Source organism: Leopardus geoffroyi, chromosome B2, assembly GCF_018350155.1.
Source record: "Leopardus geoffroyi isolate Oge1 chromosome B2, O.geoffroyi_Oge1_pat1.0, whole genome shotgun sequence".
NCBI classification, from domain to species: domain Eukaryota; kingdom Metazoa; phylum Chordata; class Mammalia; order Carnivora; family Felidae; genus Leopardus; species Leopardus geoffroyi.
This window is the reverse complement of record NC_059332.1, coordinates 126,578,038-126,596,223: the sequence shown is the minus strand read 5'-3', so window position 1 is coordinate 126,596,223 and position 18,186 is coordinate 126,578,038. Positions and strand designations below refer to the sequence as shown.

At 35.2% G+C, this 18,186-nt stretch overlaps 1 long non-coding RNA gene across 1 annotated transcript in view; it reads right to left on the bottom strand.

Moving 5' to 3' along the window:
• Nucleotides 1-18,186, bottom strand: part of LOC123609836 — a 63,677-nt gene that overhangs the window by 32,267 nt on the left and 13,224 nt on the right. The window contains exons 2-3 of the long non-coding RNA XR_006717987.1: nucleotides 11,221-11,299; nucleotides 6,020-6,184 (exon numbers count right to left, since the gene is read on the bottom strand). This is a non-coding gene — a long non-coding RNA (uncharacterized LOC123609836). The remainder of the gene's footprint in view (nucleotides 1-6,019; nucleotides 6,185-11,220; nucleotides 11,300-18,186) is intronic.

Below are 18,186 nucleotides of genomic sequence, written 5' to 3'. Positions count from 1 at the left end.
CATGAGCATGTATGCAGGAGAGGCAGAGAGATTGGGAGACAGAAGATCCAAAGCGGGCTCTGCACTGACAGCAGAGAGCCCGATGTGGGGCTGGAACCCACCAACCATGAGATCATAACCTGAGCCAAAGCTGGAGGCTTGACCAACGGAGCTACCCAGGCACCCCGATACAGAATAATTTTAAAGGAATGTTTTGTAGTTTGTACATAAAATGTTAGCTTTAAAGGAGGATAAAATTATAAAATATTGCTGATATATTCATTGGGTTTCTTTTCTTTCATATTGACAAGCTATGCCGAATACAGCCATTTACTTTAGAAATGTTGCTTTAGCTCCTTTTTAAAAAAATAACTTCTTTCTTTCCTTCAATATCCTGGCCTCTGCCCCCTTACATCTCTGAATATGAAGTATGTCATCGTTAAGTTGCAATTCTTATAACTTCCTCAAATTCCTGAAAGCCATCTCCCCCTGGGAAAAACAGGAAGAAAGAATTGAAAAGTAACAGCAAATGAGCTCTGATTAGCAGATCATCTCTGGGGTTCAAAGCTATACCCCTATGACAGCTTAAACACCCCAGAAACTCAGTAAGAATTTTTATCACCATATCATAACATGTATAAAATTGTCCTTTAATTTTTATCGAAGTTTGTACGTGTGTGTTTCACGCAATTTATTATTCAAACCAAAATGGAAAACTAGAATTAGTATACACAGAAAACGAACTGACTAGGAAATGATGCATTTTTGTATTTTTCATTTTACCAGGTCGAAAATTAAAAAGTAAAATGACTTTTTTTAAAATTGAAGTCCACACAACATAAAATTAACCCTTTTAAAGCTTTCAACAGAGTGGCAGTTAGTGCAGTGAGGATGTTGTACAACTACTATATTAACTTTCAAAACATTTCCATCATTCTCCCCACAAAAAAACAAAAAACAAAAAACAAAAAACAACAAACAACAAAAACAAACATCCATTAATCAGTAATTTTACATTATCGCTTACCTTACCCTCCCCCCGCCCCCAGCAAGCACTAATCTCCGTTTTGTCTCTATTATTTTAACTCCTTTGGATATTTCATATAAATGAATTAATACACTATGTGACCTCTCATGTCTGGCTTCTTCTATGTCTGGCATAAAGTTTTCAAGGTTCATCCATGTTGTAGCATGTATCAATACTTTACTCATTAGTATGGCTAAATAATATTCCATTGTATAATGCTACATTTTATATCTCTGTTGATGGACATTACAGATGTTTCTAATTTTTAGTTATTATGGACATCGATACTATGAACATTCATATGGAATTGTTGTTTGAACACCTGTTTTCAATTATTTGGGGTATCTATCTAAGAGTGGAATTGCTGGGTCATACGGTAATTCTACCTTTTACTTTTTAAGGCACTACCCGATTGTTTTCCACAATGGCTGCTCTCTTTTACATCTCTACCAGAAATGTAATATATGAGGGTTTTAGAGTCTCCACTTCCTTGCCAATGCTTGTCATTCATTGTTATTATTATCTATTACAACTATCCTATATTGTATATTATTAATAATATATATTGATAATATAAAATATTTTATTATTATAAAAATTATTGAGGTATCATTGAAATACAACAGTATATTAATTTCAAGATTTGTTGTTTTAAATTTCATTTCTATAATGACTAATCATTTTAAGAATTGTTTGCCATTGATATATATCTTTTGTTTTGGATACTTCTTTTTTTATTTTTATTTAACTTCTTTTTTAATTAACATCCAAGTTAGTTAGCATATAGTGCAACAATGATTTCAGGAGGAGATTCTTTACCCATTTAACCCATCCCCCCTCCCAAAACCCTGCCAGTAACCCTCTGTTTGTTCTCCATATTTAAGAGTCTCTTATGGTTTTGTCCCCCTCCCTATTTTTATATTATTTTTACTTCCCTTCCTTATGTTCATCTGTTTTGTATCTTAAAGTCCTCATGTGAGTGAAGTAATATTATATTTGTCTTTCTCTGACTGACCAATTTCGCTTAGCATAATACCCTCCAGTTCCATCCACGTAGTTACAAATGGCAAGATTTTATGCTTTTTGATTGAAATGAATAAAACTCCATTGTATATCTATACCATGTCTTCTTTATCCATTCATCTATAGATGGACATTTGGGCTCTTTCCATACTTTGGCTATTGTCAATAGTGCTGCTATAAACATTGGGGTGCACGTGCCCCTTTGAAATAGCATACCTGGATCCCTTGGATAAATCATTAGAGAAATGTGTATTCAAGTTCTTTGTCCACATCCTAGTTGAATTGTTGTCTTTTTGTTGTTGAGTTGTAAGAGTTTTTATATATTCTGAATATCCGATACTTAATATCTGTCCTTTTTCTGTTTTGGGGGTTTTCTTTTCACTTTCTCAGTACTGTTCTTTGATGCCAAAAATATGTGAATTTTAATGAAGTACAATTTACCTATTTGTTTTTCTTCTATTGCTTCTGCTTTTGTTCTCACATATAGAATCCATTGCTTAACCCAAGGTCATGATGATTTACCCTTAAGTTTTTTTGCTAAGAGTTTTATGGTTTTAGCTCTTACATTTAGGCTATTGATTCATTTTGAGTGAAGTTTTGTAAATGGTGTGAGGTAGAGGTTTTGTAGCCTTTTGAGCCTCATGAATATTTGAGCCCCTGAAAAAAGAACAATTCTGACAACATAAAAGAATTATTTTACTGTGATTTGTTATCCTTGATTTAAAAAAAATTATTAATGTAGATTTTGATGCATGTATGGTCCTTAAAAAACTTGGAATTAGTTAATACTACTCCACACATATCCCATATTTGATTTACTACCTACGTTAGAGTTACTGTGCCTTTCTTATTTATTTCTGCTGGCAACTTTATCACTTGAGCACTAGTCAAACAAATCTGGCAGTGACAGGGAAGTATCCAAAACTATAATGTCCAGAACATGTCTGTCAATGTTCCTAAGGTCCTCAAATGTGGTGGTAGGGGGTGGGGCTGTAAATCTCCTCTGTGATTACCACACCTCATACTTATATAGGGCTTTCCATTTTATAAAGCACTTTCAGGATAATATTCTATTTGATCCTACTAGTCTCTTTTGAAATAGACAGGACATGTGCTTTTTCATTATTTTATACATATGAAAACTGAATGTTTGCAGAGCTAAATGATCTTCCAACGTCAAATAACAGAACATACCAGATTAGTACTCAAAACCCAGTCCTTAGACTCTGGGAAATAAATAAATAAATAAATATATAGATATATATAAATATATATAAATATATAAGATATATATATAAATATATATAAATATATAAGATATATATAAATATATATAAATATATAAGATATATATAAATATATATATATATTTTTTCCTTTGCCCTACTGTGATGAGTCAGTGTGATTCTGAAGCAAATTTATAAGAGGGGTTTATCAAAAATTATTTTAATTTTTATTGAAAACCAGGTTTAAAAATGTTAAAAAGCTATAAAGTGTTATTTCCTCTCTAAATGATTGTGCAGTGCATATTTATAAGCGTTTATACAATAATTTGATAACCAAACAGCTGCTGAAACAATGAATTTTTATGACCAGCATCTCAGTTAGTGTTTTTCTCCTAAGCATGATAAAATAAAGTTTGTGTGATACAATTCATCTACTTCAGATGCGTTTAATGTAAGCACCAGCAAAAGGATAATCAAGAGGAGAATCCATGAAATAAAATCACATGGGCAGTAGAGTAAAATAAAAACACATGTCAGTTACCTATTTTTTTTTAACTCATGTGTGTGCCTGATCATAGAGAACAATACTTTTTTGAGATTCTCTAAAAGAAATCAAAACTGGGACTTTTTAGAGCCGCATGGTGTAGACATCCATCCTTAGCTCATCATCACGTTGCACATACTAAGTGAGCACCTTTCATCTGGACAGCCCCATGCTAGATATTATAATAGGATAACAATGTGAGTAAGATTTAGTCTCTGGCTTTAGTTTACAATCAAAGAGAAGTGACATATATGTATCCAGCTAACTAGATTGTAAAAGAATACGCCACAGCTAAGGTAATGAGCTGCCCTGCAAGGTAATGAATTTCCTCTCCCTGGAGGTGTTCAAGCACAAGCTGGCCTTCCACTCAACAGCATTGTTATAACAGAAGCTGATGCCTGGGTAGAAGCTGGCAGTGAATCACTTGTTAGAGCACTTCCAATTTTAATATAAGCTCTAAAATAATACAGTTTACGGTTAAAGCTGTAAAATAAACCCCTTCTCAAAGCATTAGCTTGCTATTGTATTAATGTTTTTGGCCTGCTTATGATTTTCTTTATTCATTATTCATATGTACTTGTGAAACATTTTTATTACTTCTTGAATGAAACATTTTCTACAAGAGAAATAGCCTGGTGTGTCTTTGGTAATAGCAATTCCATCCAAGATAAGTCTTACAGTTATTCCAAGTGACTTTTTGTTTTTTTTTTCCTTAAACAGCCCTCTAACATTTGATAATGTTGATTCCACCACCAGAACTCTCTGCAGTTAATGCTATCACATTACTATTATACAGTGGATCAAAGGATTGTGTAAAAACTGAAATATAGTGTAATTAGTAGCTGAAAGCCCAACTAACAAATGTAAAATAAATTTTAGAGAAATACAAAGTGTTATTTGGCACTGATCACGACCATATAAAGCATGTCAAATTAAATAGCATCCCAATATGCTAACAATGTGTTTTCTAAAAGGTGAAGAGGTTAATTGTGTTGTAAAAGGAATTTCCAAAAGAATGCATCATCTATTTTACATTGAAACCTCAATTTACTATGGCAGGAAACCGTATTACTGAACTTTGCAGATTAGCAAGTAATTGACCAAACATTCAGAAATAGTTTTCCCTAATTGTTGGTTGTTGGAGCAGTATATATTATTATATTTAGCAATCCCAATGAAGTTGAATAAATTAAAGTGATCTTTGTTGTGAACTAAAATTTGTATTATACATTTTTAAGTTAATAAACTTATATGAATTTGCTCAAAGATTTCTGTGATTACATTTGTCATGGTTGATATAAAACTGCTCAGCCATTTGGAGGAAATGAATTTTTTTTCAGTGTTTTATGTTTAGCAAATGAGAATTGCTGATTATTATTCATCCTAACAACATTCACTTCTCAAATTATGAATCGAATACATCTTGATTGTGGCTTACGGTAATATGTAAAAAGTTTAATTAGTGTATACGAATGAGTTGGGCTTTTTTTCAGTAAATCTTATAGGTTTTGTTTTTACTTAGAGTTTTTAGTTTTCAACTTGTCCAGCTTTCGAAGGAGTAGAGAACCCAGTGAAAAGTGATGGCTTCCAGATAGCAACCAGCATTAGTAAACGCTCTCTCTCATGTATGTCCTTCTTTTTAAAGAATGTATCATCCTTTAGCTGAAGAAATACCAGAGTGATTCTTAAAACGTAAAGGTATTAGTAATGGACAACATTACCCAGTGTTTGTATATATATACACACACATATATACATATATATACATAGCAAAACCGGTGCTAACTTCATGTACTCTGCACAGGCACAGTCAGTCCTGGATAATGTGTAATAGAGATAATTGGTATTTACAAATGTTTGTGGATAGGTGAAAAATTTATATAAGATTTAGGTAAAATTCAAAAGGATTCTTATATTTAAAACCCGCTACATATTATCGTTATTTTAAAAGGCAGAGCATGATTAATTAGTTCACAAGCACTTTAAAAAGTCACATTAAATAAACAGCAGACCAAATTGAGGGAGGAAGCCACTAAAAATTAAGTTGTTATTATTGTTCTACTCTTTTATATGAGCATATAATCTTTCAGTCACTGTAAAAACAAAAATAACACAAAAACAAAAACAAAACAAAACAAACGAACAAACAACTCAAGTCAAAATAGCTCACACTATAAAGGGAATGTATTGGCTCATGTGACCCAAATGTTCTGTGCTTACTTTTATCCTTTCAAAGAAGCTTGCTTTGGCAATTCAAATGCTGTGACCAGAGTCCGAGTCTCTCTCCTCAGTTCTGCCTCTTCGGGTGGGCTCTGTTCATAGCAACCTCCTGTCGTCATGGCCTGACATTGGTTCCCAGTGGCTCCCAGGTCGCTCCTCTTCCTCCTTAATGTCATATAGAGAAGATAACAAAGTTCTATAAGAAGAATTTTAAAAAGCATCTTTTCCAGAAATCCTAGGGAAGGTTACCCTTCAATTCCTTGGGTGCATTTGGAACAAAGGCCTTGCATCAATCACTCTGGTCAGAGGAAGGCATGTGATGATTGCCTTAAGCAAATAATGAAGCTATAGTTCTGTGGCCAAAGAGGGGTTCCACTTCCCCTGAAATGTACGGCCTGTGTCAGGGAGGACAAATCCCCACAAAAATAGAGATAAACTTTTATCAAAAGAAGAGGGAAATGGACACGAGCTAACCACCAGAAAATGTACATGACACTTGTGTTGTACGTCTCTGCCTTTCTACTGATCTTCTCCTTGCCTTCAAGTAATTAAGAGAAAAATGATTTTTTGTAATGATCAAAGATCATGAAACTGGTGAGCGAATTATTCTCTTTCCTCCCATTTAGAGCTCATTACCAAATGTGTTTATTATAAGAGGCTGCCTCCCACCCTGCTTAACATCTATGGGAAAAAAACTAAAGACACTGCTGAATCATAGTCCCTTTTGTAATATGCTTCACTGGCTAATTCTTCAATAGTAATCATAAATGTAAGTGATCTTCTCTCCAAATGTAGAAAAAGGTGAAGATACATAGAGTCCGTCCACTATTAAATCATATTCCATAATTCCCTTACCTTTCCAAAGAAACCTGTAGGCCTCAGTTCCTCAATTACAAATTCTATGGTTGTCACATTGGGCCCCTGAGTCAATCATATAAATCCAAATAAAAGTTAGTGGAAAAATAAAATATGTGGATATATGAAAAGACACAAATTATTACCCTGGCATTTGGATATTTGTAGATGCAGGCTCCCTATGCCAAAATCGTATGTGATGGGGCTCTGCTAAATAGGAGAAAGGCCATTGTCCAAACTGGAATGGTGACAGATTATCTTCTATATTCTCCTTCAGATTCATGCTCCACCTTGGACTGTGTTCCAGTAGCTAACCTGTCTAAACTGCTTAGATTCCCTGGTTATCTCTGATTTATGGCTGGGCTTGGCCATTTAAAATTACCAGTAGGAGATAAGTAGAAGGATGGAGAAGGATATTTTGAAATTCTCTCCCCAGCTCTCTCTCCTCTAGTAATTCATGGTAGGTTGGTTCTGTCCATCTTTAAGACCCCACAGTTCTTTTTAAGCAGTCTCCCCCAAAAAGCTTTTCTCCCTGGTTCCAGTAACTGTTCCTTTCCCCTACGCTTTCAGATATTGGGATGTTCAGAACTCTGACAATCTGAGGGTTGGATTGTTGGATTCCTTGCACTCACTTTTGTATTTAATCCAATAACTAGGCTCACTCCAATATACCCAGTAGAATATCCTATTTCTTTCCAGGACCATGACTGATACCAGGGCCAACAGGGACATGGGAATAATATAAGAAAGTACAAGTTGTGCTCAGCAAAAAGTGGGAATGGTTCAAATACACTAGAGAGAAACCTTAAGGAAAGTGCAAAATAAAATAAAGAGGGGGCCAGATGATATAGAGCCTCTAAACCCAGAGGCCTTTATAGAGTTTGCCTAACAAGAATAAAAGAACTACAAAGTGTTTGTGAGAATGATCAGGTATGCTGAAAATACCAGTTTGGCGGACTGGAAATTGAAAAGACTTAAAATAGAAAGTTTAAAGGACCATAAAGATATCTGAGCAAAGACAGATATAAGCCTGAGCAGAGAAGTTGGTAAAGAGGACAGGTGAAGAAAATGGATGCATAGAATCTTTTAATTATGGAGAGTTGAATAAGGAACATGAGACGAGAGATACAGAGTGGGATCATATGATTTACCACCCAAAGAAGGACACCTTTAGAAGTGATAAAAGTTGTATTAATACCTAAGGTAATTAATGCCTACCAGGATTAGTCCCATAAAATGGAGGCATATAGTCAACCTAGAGATAAACAAAACATTTCATGATAGCAAACCTGAGTTCTTTAGAAACTGATCGCTTTTGGTGAGGACAAGGAAGGTAAACAAAAATGCTAAATATCTAGCTAAAGCTAAATATGTGGGAGTGGGGAAAAAGATAAAGGGTCATTTTTGTACATAAAGTTGAAAATGCCCAGATAGCATTTGGCAGTATAGACCCAAACTCATGGTCAATTGAGAACACAGGAAAAGAAATATGGATTTGAATCTCTTCCACATAAAGAATGAATCTGTTCTACCAAAGAGATAATTTCCCTGACAGAAATCCCTTCCCTCTTAACTATTTATGCCTGTGAATTATTACCTCCACAGCAGTCTAGGAGCCTGAAGGGCAGGGCCAGCCTCTGATTCACTTTTGTAAATCATCAGGCTTAGCACCCTGTTGTATATCCGAAAGAAACCAATACATATTTGTTGAGTTAAAGGCTTGTTTTACTTAGGCCACTTGAATAGCATATCCATTACCGTGTTTCTGTCCTGCTACTACTCTGCCATACCTCATCTTTTACCTAAACAATCCTGCTGCTGCTCAATCTGGTTTGCCATGTAAAAATAAAGAAGAGTTTAAGAATCGGTGTCTCGCCAGGGACTGAGCTATGGCAAGATTCCTGTGCTGCTTGAAAGTGAGCCAGAGCATAAATTAACTGTGTTGTACATAAAAGTCTTATGTCTTGTCTGGGCAACTGAATGGACAATACTGTCACTGGAGTACTGGTTAAACAGTGTTATAGATTTAAATGCTAGATTTTTCTTACTCTCTTCTTCATATTTCCTTTTGAGGAGATGTTTTTGAGGTTTTAGGAGATGTTATTCTTTTTTTTTTTAATAAGACGAAGGGGGGAAATTTTCTTTGTATTTGTAACATTTTGATGTCCCAGATCAGTATTTGACCTCCAATAAGTCACATATACTCTTAACTGCCTACTTATTCTCATGTTTTTGGCAACTGGTTTTATAGATATATCCATTTTACTTTTTTAAAGTAGCTGCCATTTCTTCTTTTGTCATAAAATCAATTTCCCTGCTCTGCATCCAATAAATATGAAATCCATGCTGATAGAGTTTTTCATTCATCATTTGGCAAAAAAATTACCAAATGTTTGAAACAGTGCTGGGTAAAACACATGAGATATGGATTTTGTGGGTCGGGAAACACAAAACTAAATTAATAAAACATTGCTCCTGACCTCACACAATTATAAATTTTTATGGTGACTGAATTATGTGATTCTTTTGTCACAATATTATTTGACAGAAATAAAAATGTCTGAAGTCTATAGAATCTCTTTCTCTCCCTCTCTCTGTTTCCCTCCTGCGTTCCTTTTTTCCTCATATTTAAGACAGCTATTTTCAGAGCATGTCAATATTGAATATTCATTAATTTTCAAAGTCCTGGGTTTTTGCCAGTTTAGATTTAGTTGATGTTCCATTACACTGTTGAGCACATTTCATGGTTCTCTAATCAAATTAGCTCACTTCTAAACACAAACATTTTTATAAGACTTGCCCAAAGCAGTTGTGACTTAGCTCCCATCTTATTTTTTTAAATAAAAAAAACCAAGCAGCAGGTTATTAAGTTTGGCACATCACCTGCTGTGCAAAGAGACCAACACACAAGAAAAGCAGCCAACCTTCCTACAGCACATACTGTAGATCACACAGTGTAACACAGACTGTAGATCAGAGAGTTGTTACATCACTAATATTCAAAGCCCCTTGAATTTCAATTATACTTTATTTATTATCTTAGCTGCTTCACCATTTGTAATGCATAGTAATCTTCTACACATTCACTGCTTCCACCTTGATGGTTGCGAAGAATCTTCTATGATGCATTTTGTCATTTAATATTACGTTTACTATGCAAAACACAGCTAAATCTTGACAGGCCCCATAAAAACCCATCCTAAATGAACCATTATATTGTATGCTGTCAACGTGGACTAAAAAAATACAGTGCCACTCCACCAAGCTTGCAGAAGCAGTAGAAAATAGGGAGGGATGTAACTCCCAAAAAGAAGATAGCAACTACATATTTTGCACCAGACGGGACATATCCCGGCGGGAGATGGGGTGAGGATAACTAGGGAAATGGCAATAATTAATTAAAATTTGATGCCGTTCAGGAAGTCTATTTTTTTTAATTTTTTTTTTCAACGTTTATTTATTTTTGGGACAGAGAGAGACAGAGCATGAACGGGGGAGGGGCAGAGAGAGAGGGAGACACAGAATCGGAAACAGGCTCCAGGCTCTGAGCCATCAGCCCAGAGCCTGACGCGGGGCTCGAACTCACGGACCGCGAGATCGTGACCTGGCTGAAGTCGGACGCTCAACCGACTACGCCACCCAGGCGCCCCAGGAAGTCTATTTTTGAATTCTTACCGGCGACTCAATGTCTAACAAGACGTCGATTGTCTAGAAGTTCAGCCAATGCAGGAGAATAAGAGGTACACACGTGACTGTAAAACAAGGCCACTGTCATGCAGGACGTAACAAGAGCAGACGCAGCAGACCATGGCGATAGAGAAGAGGGAGTGAATTGCTGTCCCTTGGGCACTTGGGGAGCGATGCGCTCATGACTCCCAGGGCCTGTTAATCTTCTCAAGGGTTCCAAAATACAGCGCAGTCAGCCTACTATGTTGGAATCATGGGGACCAATGAGTTCTGGGATCTTTGGCACCTGACAAGTTCTAATAGGCAGAGAGGTGATTCCCTAGCTAGTCCGCATGTCCAGCTCACCATGAGAGTCATGAATAAACGGATTCTTCTGCCCTATCCAAGAGCTGCTCTACTGAAGTCCCAGAGTAGAGTGTGTATTTTTCAAAAGTGTGCTGGGCAAATCAGATACGTAGCAAGGCACTGAAGACACAACTGTGCATCTGTGACTTGCTAGATGTTAGAGCTCCTGCCACCTGTGATCAACACTGAAATATGTTTTCTGTTCCTTACAATCCCTGGCCTGATAAAAACCACCCGTTTATCTCTCACCCTTCAGCAACCAATTTTTGTGGCCAAGCTAACAACCAGGATGCTACGGTGTAAGAGCTACATACTTCTTTAGCTTTATCTCAACCAGGGTTGTTTTCCCTCCAGGTAATTCAACATCTTCAACCAAAGGGAGCCAATACACTGCTGCATTGAAAATAATATTTTTATTAATAGGAGTTAAGGCACAGAATTAGAAATTAGTTTAATCTTATTATCTATAAACATGTGCTGTTTAAAAGTTATAAATACACAAATATTATATGTATAATATACATATATACATATATGTACATATACACATATATATGAGATGTGTATGATATAAAACATATCTCATGTGGACTTGAAGATAGTGGAGTTGTATATATTTGTTTTTTTTGTTTTTTTTAGAAAACAGAAGTTGGAAAACAAAAGTTACTTCCAAGAGGTAACTTATGGAAATCTAACAGTAACATTATGTAGAAAATTACACCTTTTTTTTTTTTTTTAGAGGGAGACAACAGGCAGGGAAGGGGCAGAGAGAGAGGGAGAGAGAATCTGAAGCAGACTCCACACTCAATCTCACAACTCTGAGACCATTATCTGAGCTGAAATCAAGAGTTGGATGCTTAACCAACTGAGCCACCCAGGTGCCCTGAAAATTACAGAATCCTTAATATCACAATTTAAAAAGTGAACGTTATGGTAAAACTTTTATACACTAAGTGCAAAGCTCCATTCCACGACATGGCATGATGAGGTAGGTGCTCTTTAAAATCTATCTGCACCTTGTTGATACTAAGATTGCAACTTTACCATATATTTAACCTGTATTGAGACTTCAGAGTATATCCTGTGGTAATCCTGAAGTTGTGTCCTAACACATGGCTCATGGCTTTCAATGGGCAGATTTAGACCTGAAAAGGGACCTTTAATATCATTCTTCCTTCTATTTATGTTTTTATTTTATTTATTTTATTTCAGTGTCTTCCTTTTACAAAATACCTGGAAATTCTGGTTAAAATAAAAACAAGCATAGTTTTCAAATTAAAAAAAAAGAAATTAAATAGTCTAAATTTTTATTGGAAAATTAAAAGGTTTTAGGGTGCCCAGTTAGGCAGCTACATTAAAGCTGCCATAATCCATCCTGTTCCAAATAATCCAGAATCTTGATTGTTAGAACGAAGCCAGAGAATAAAGTCAAGGCATGAGGACTCAAGCGTGGAGAAATGAAACTGACCACCTGAATAAGTTAGGACATTTAGAGGACTTCAACTTCAAATACAGAGACGCACTGGGAAAAGTTCACCTTCTGGAAAGGAGACGTGACAAGAAACTTCTGTCTTAAAGAGGACTGTGGGTGGGAAAATAAAATAAAATAAACTCTCCCCAAAAAGTTTATAATTTGGGCCTGTCTTCACACCAATGGAACTTGATTTTATATTTATTGCAAGTATAAGTTAAAAATTAAGAAAGAAATTAAGTTATCAAACTAACTCAAGTTTGTCCTGTGCCAATAAGCCCTAAGGCACTCCTGTAAGGATTCATAGCCACTCAGATTTCATATGATGCAAAGAGATAAAACTCAGCTGGATGTGAGCTCCCAATACAGAAAGACACATGTCAACACGAGGAAGAGTAAGCAAAAAGAACACATGGTTGAATTAGATAACCAAGGAGTTTAGATATTCCGTCTACTGCATACAGATTTTGGAGGAAGCACAATTAAACTTTTTTTTTTCAAATGAGTGAATCTAGACCATAAGTGAGAAAGAGGACCCGATCAAACAAAGCCAGATGGATTCAAAAAAAGAATGAAATAGTACCTGTGTAGAAGATTATAAAAAAATATGTATGTCCATATCTATATAACCACCGCACAATTTTTAAGAAAGAGAATATTTCTAGACCTTAGAGGGTCCTTGTGATACTTGCCAATCAAGATCCTTCCCTCTGAACCATAGTTACGACTGCCTTGATTTATAGAAAAATTATTCCTTAATTTTACTTACTTGTCTTAAACACTATAATATTTCATTTTGTTTATATCTGAATTATACATACATAAAGTTGCACTTTATTCATTTGGTTGCTGTCTTACTTTCTTCAAAATTACTTTTGAAATCCTTTTGTGTTCAGTTATAATGCACTCACTTTTATTAGCCTGTATTAATTTGTTGCATGTATATGCCACAATCAGCCTGTTAATTCTAGTACTCATGAACCCAAACAGAATTCCACGAGTAAAAATATAAACATCAAAAGGAATTAATTAAAATTAATGTCATGTAATTAAAAGTAATGTTACATAATTAAAAGTGTTATTAGGGGCGCCTGAGTGGCTCAGTCGGTTAAGCATCCGACTTTGGTTCAGGTCATGGTCTTGTGGTTAGTGAGTTTGAGCCCCCATCAGGCTCTGTGCTGACAGCTCAAGGCCTGCAGCCTGTTTCAGATTCTGTGTCTCCCTCCCTCTCTTCCCCACTCACACTTTGTCTCTCTCCTTCTCTCTTTCTCAAAAACAAATAAATATTAAAAAAAATTAAGTAATATAAAACAAAAAAATTTGATGAATAAAAATGATAATTTGTGAAGTGGAAGAAAGGTCAACAGGAATTATGCAAAGTTCATTAAACAGAAACACAGTAAAGATTAAAAGCCACAGAGAAGAGAATGAAAAGGTGACAATATATCTAATCAGACATCAAGGAAGAGGATGAAGATAATGGGGGAGAGGAAGAATACTTTAAGAAGAGAGTTCCCCAGAAACTAAAAAAATAAATGAATATTTACATATAAGATACACAGCAAATGACCTATCTGGTAAAGGGTTAGTATTCAAAATACATAAAGAGCTTATAAAACTCAAACCAAAACACCCCAAGTAATCCAATTAAAACATGGGCAGAAGACATGAACAGACATTTCTCCAAAGAAGACACAGAAGGCAAACAGATAATGTGGAGATTCCTCAAAAAATTAAAGTAGAATTACCATATGATCCAGTAATCACACACTGGATATTTACCCAAAGAATACGAAAATGCTAATTCAAAAGGATATGTGCAACCCTATTTTTATTGCAGCATTATTTACAATAGCCAAATTATAGAAATATCCCAAATAGATGAATATAGAAAGTCATCTATCCCAAATAGATGAATAGAGAAAGAGAAAGAGTGATATATATATATATATATCACTCTTCTTCCAGTATATATAATGCATATATATGATGCATTATATATATAATGGTATATTATTCAGCCATAAATATAATGAAATCTTGCCATTTGTAGCAACATAGTTGGACCTAGAGGGTATAATGCTAAGCCTAATAAGTCAGTCAAAGACAAATACAACAAATACTATATGATTTCTTCATATGTGGAATTTAAGAAACAAAACAAGCAAACAAAGGGGGAAAAAGGAGACAAACCAAGAAAGAAACTCTTAATTATAGAGAACAAACTGATGGTTATCAGAGAAGTGGGTGGGGGATGGGTGAAATTGGTGAGGGGGATTAAGAGTACATTTACCTGATAAACACTGAGTAATGTATAGAATCGTTGCAATACTACCTTGTACACCTGAAACTAATATAACCCTGTATGTAAAGTACACTGGAATTGAAATTTAAAAAAAAATGTGTACAAGAAACAAGAATCTTACCAATTATGGATCTTAGTAAACAGAAATTCTAAAAGACATAATTTAGAAACAAAGAAAATAATCCTAAAAGGAAGATCTGAGCATCTAGAAGGAATAGTGAGAAAAGATAATGCATGTATTTGGGTAACCTAAACAAAAATTTAGTATATACAAAATAACAATGCTTAATTTATGAGACAAAGAAAAAGACAAATTAAAATCCTGCACAAGATTAACATTTATAATGTGAGGAAATGAGATTATAATTCAAGTGTTCTTTAATCCTTGTATTATTCAAGAAGTATGTGAATTTAAACCTTAAATTACTGTTGTTTAAATTGTAATATTATAACTTCCAAACCAAAGGTGGTTGAAGAAAATGTAATAATAACAATAACAATAATAGCCACAGCCGTAATAGTTAAAAATAATCCCAGGATGGCAGGAAGTGAAGTAAAATGACCAAAAGTGTATGTAAACAAATAATATAAAAATAGTTCAAAATATATCAGTAATCAATAAAAGTAAGTTGACAAATCAATTACCAATACTTGAAGGTAGGTTGGAATTAAAAGTGGGAAACCCTGATCCATGGTATTTAAAATAGTTCCTCCTAATAACTTTATCCGTTTTGAGGGGCCTGGCTGGCACAGTCAGAAGAGTGAGAAACTCTTGATCTCAGGGTTGTAAACTCAAGTGTAGAGATTATTGGGTGTAGAAATTACTTAAATAAACACACAAACAAACATTACAATAAGTTTTAAAGTAAAAGAATGAAACATGCTATACAGTTAGGAAACACTAAACAAAAGACAGCTGATATGGTTGTTAATGGGGCATCAGCAGCGGGATTGAATCTCAACATGTAATGTAAAGAATGGATCCATCAGGAGCTAAAAAGTTCTCAACTCATTTGAGGGAATAACCTAGGTTCAAAACACATGAGGCAAAATTGATAAAATATAAAGAAAATTTAACTCATTTAAAACTTTAGCGAGATTATTTAACACTCTTCTTCCAGTAATCTATGTTTGCAGCAATAGGTAACAATATAGTTTTGATAACAGAATTAAGTAACTGTGAATAGACATATATAGAACTTATAAAATTAGTATTCTTCTCCAGCTCACGTAGAGCATTTATGAAAACTGCCAAGCTACTGGGACATGTGGCAAGTCCTGTATCGTACAGACCAGAATCTTCAACAAGGGAAAAAATGAAAATCATCATCATTGATACACTGAATAGCAACAACAATGGCAACACAAGCCTTAGAAAGAGCCACAAGCCTGGGTGGCTCAGTCAGTAAAGCGTCCGGCTTCGGCTCAGGTCATGATCTAGCGGTCTATGAGCTCGAGCCCCACGTCCGGCTCTGTGCTGACAGCTTGGAGCCTGGAGCCTGCTTCGGATTCTGTGTCTTCCTCTCTTTCTGCCCCTCCCCTGCTCATGCTCTGTCTCTATCTCAAAAATAAATAAAAACATTAAAAAAAATTAAAAAAAAGAAAGAGGACAATTTTTTGAAGATTTTGGAATGTTTACCAAATAGCAATAGCCAACTAATTAACCCTAATGAAAACTTGAAAAGATTTAGAAGTCAATGAAAATGAAAATATTATATATGGGGCTTGTGGGATAGGGCTAACATAGTTTTCAAAAATAAATAAAGCTTAAGTGATTCTATTAGAAAAAAAGAAAAGGCCAAAATATAATTAATTAAATACCTGCATTAAGTACTCTTTTACTCAGCACCCCAAATTCATCCTGGCCTAGAAATGTTAGTTTCCCTTTTTGAGTTTATTTTTGTGAATGGTGTAAGAAAGTGGTCTAGTTTCATTCTTCTGCATGTTGTATGGAAACCAATTTGACAATAAATTTCATATTTAAAAAAAATGTTGGTTTCCCTTTTGTGATTTCAAGTTCCTGGTCCTGATTAGACTTAGCTTATACTCAAACTATTTCGTTCTGGCCTGATAAGGTCTTAAATGGACTTAGTCACACCCCTTCACTGGACTTCACAGCACAACCTTTACCCAGTTGTACAATCTCAGCCTTTTACTGGATAAAATCAAATATATGAATCACTTGTACAATCAACCCATCCTTTTCTTTCAAGAAATTTACACGTGCCTGTTCTTTCTTGGGCCTTAATAATCTGGCAACAACACTGATAGCAGTGTGCAAAGAAAACATCTAGAGATGAAGAAATGAGCCAGCTGAATTTACATGTGTTCATTTTACTGAAGAGCATAGACTCCTGAGGCTTTGTGTTCAGATGTTTTCTTTGTGGTGATAAGAACATCTTTCTCTGTATTTAAGAAAAGCTAGATGACCCTGCCTGAAGATCTTACTGCACATAGACCTTAGAGTAAATTCAGAACCTACCACTAAGTTCCAAACTGTCACCTCCTCATATTTTTTCTCACCATGTCATCCTAAAAGGACTTTTTCTCTCTCCAGTAACCATGGAGGACAAACTGGTGAGAATTTTTTTCTTTCTTCTTCTTCTTCTTCTTCTTCTTTTTAATTCCCACCGCAAATGAAGATACTGATCAGTCATTGAATATGGGAACTCATCTTGCCTTCTTAAACTGAACTAGAATAAAACTGATACACTAACCAGAAAACCCTAAGTAACTCTCTCCAAGATCTCCAAGATGAGTTTGTCTGAGAAAATTTAATCACATGCCTTGTTCAATTAAGTGTTATATTCTGTCACTTGCAGAAATCTAGATAAGTTCCTGGTGAGGGGATTTTGTTGTATTGTGTAGGCATGTATACTAGCCATTTCCTTGAGAGGATATGTGACCTATAACAGAAGAGTCCCCACATATCAGCTACTAAAATATATATTCCTCTACACTGAATAGTAGCTTCTATTTATAGGCAAGTTCATCATCAGGAATCACCCCCAGTAATCTGCATATATTAATTTCATTTATTCCTGAAAGAAATCCTATAGGATTGGTACTTTTATCCTCATTTAACTATTTGAGACACAAATAGTTAAGTAGAAGTAATTTGACAAAGGTGAATGGAAAGTGAAAGAGTCAGGATTTGCATCCAGATACGCTGGGTTTCAGAACTCATGTTTGGAACCTTATTACTTCTACCCTCATTTTGAGTTTCCGAGGGCATCCTAAGACAACAGTAAAATATAGAAATCAATGAGCTATATAACTTATACAAAAGTTTCTTTTTTAAAATGTTTATTTATTTTTGAGAGAGAGAGAGAGAGAGAGAGAATGAGTGGGGGGGGGAGGGAGCGGGGGTGCAGAGAGAGAAGGAGACAGAATCTGAAGCAAGCTCAGGGCTCTGAGCTGTCAGCACAGAGTCTGAACCGAGCTCCGACCCACAAACAGTAAGATCATGATCTGAACCAAAGTTGGGTGCTTAACCTACTGAGC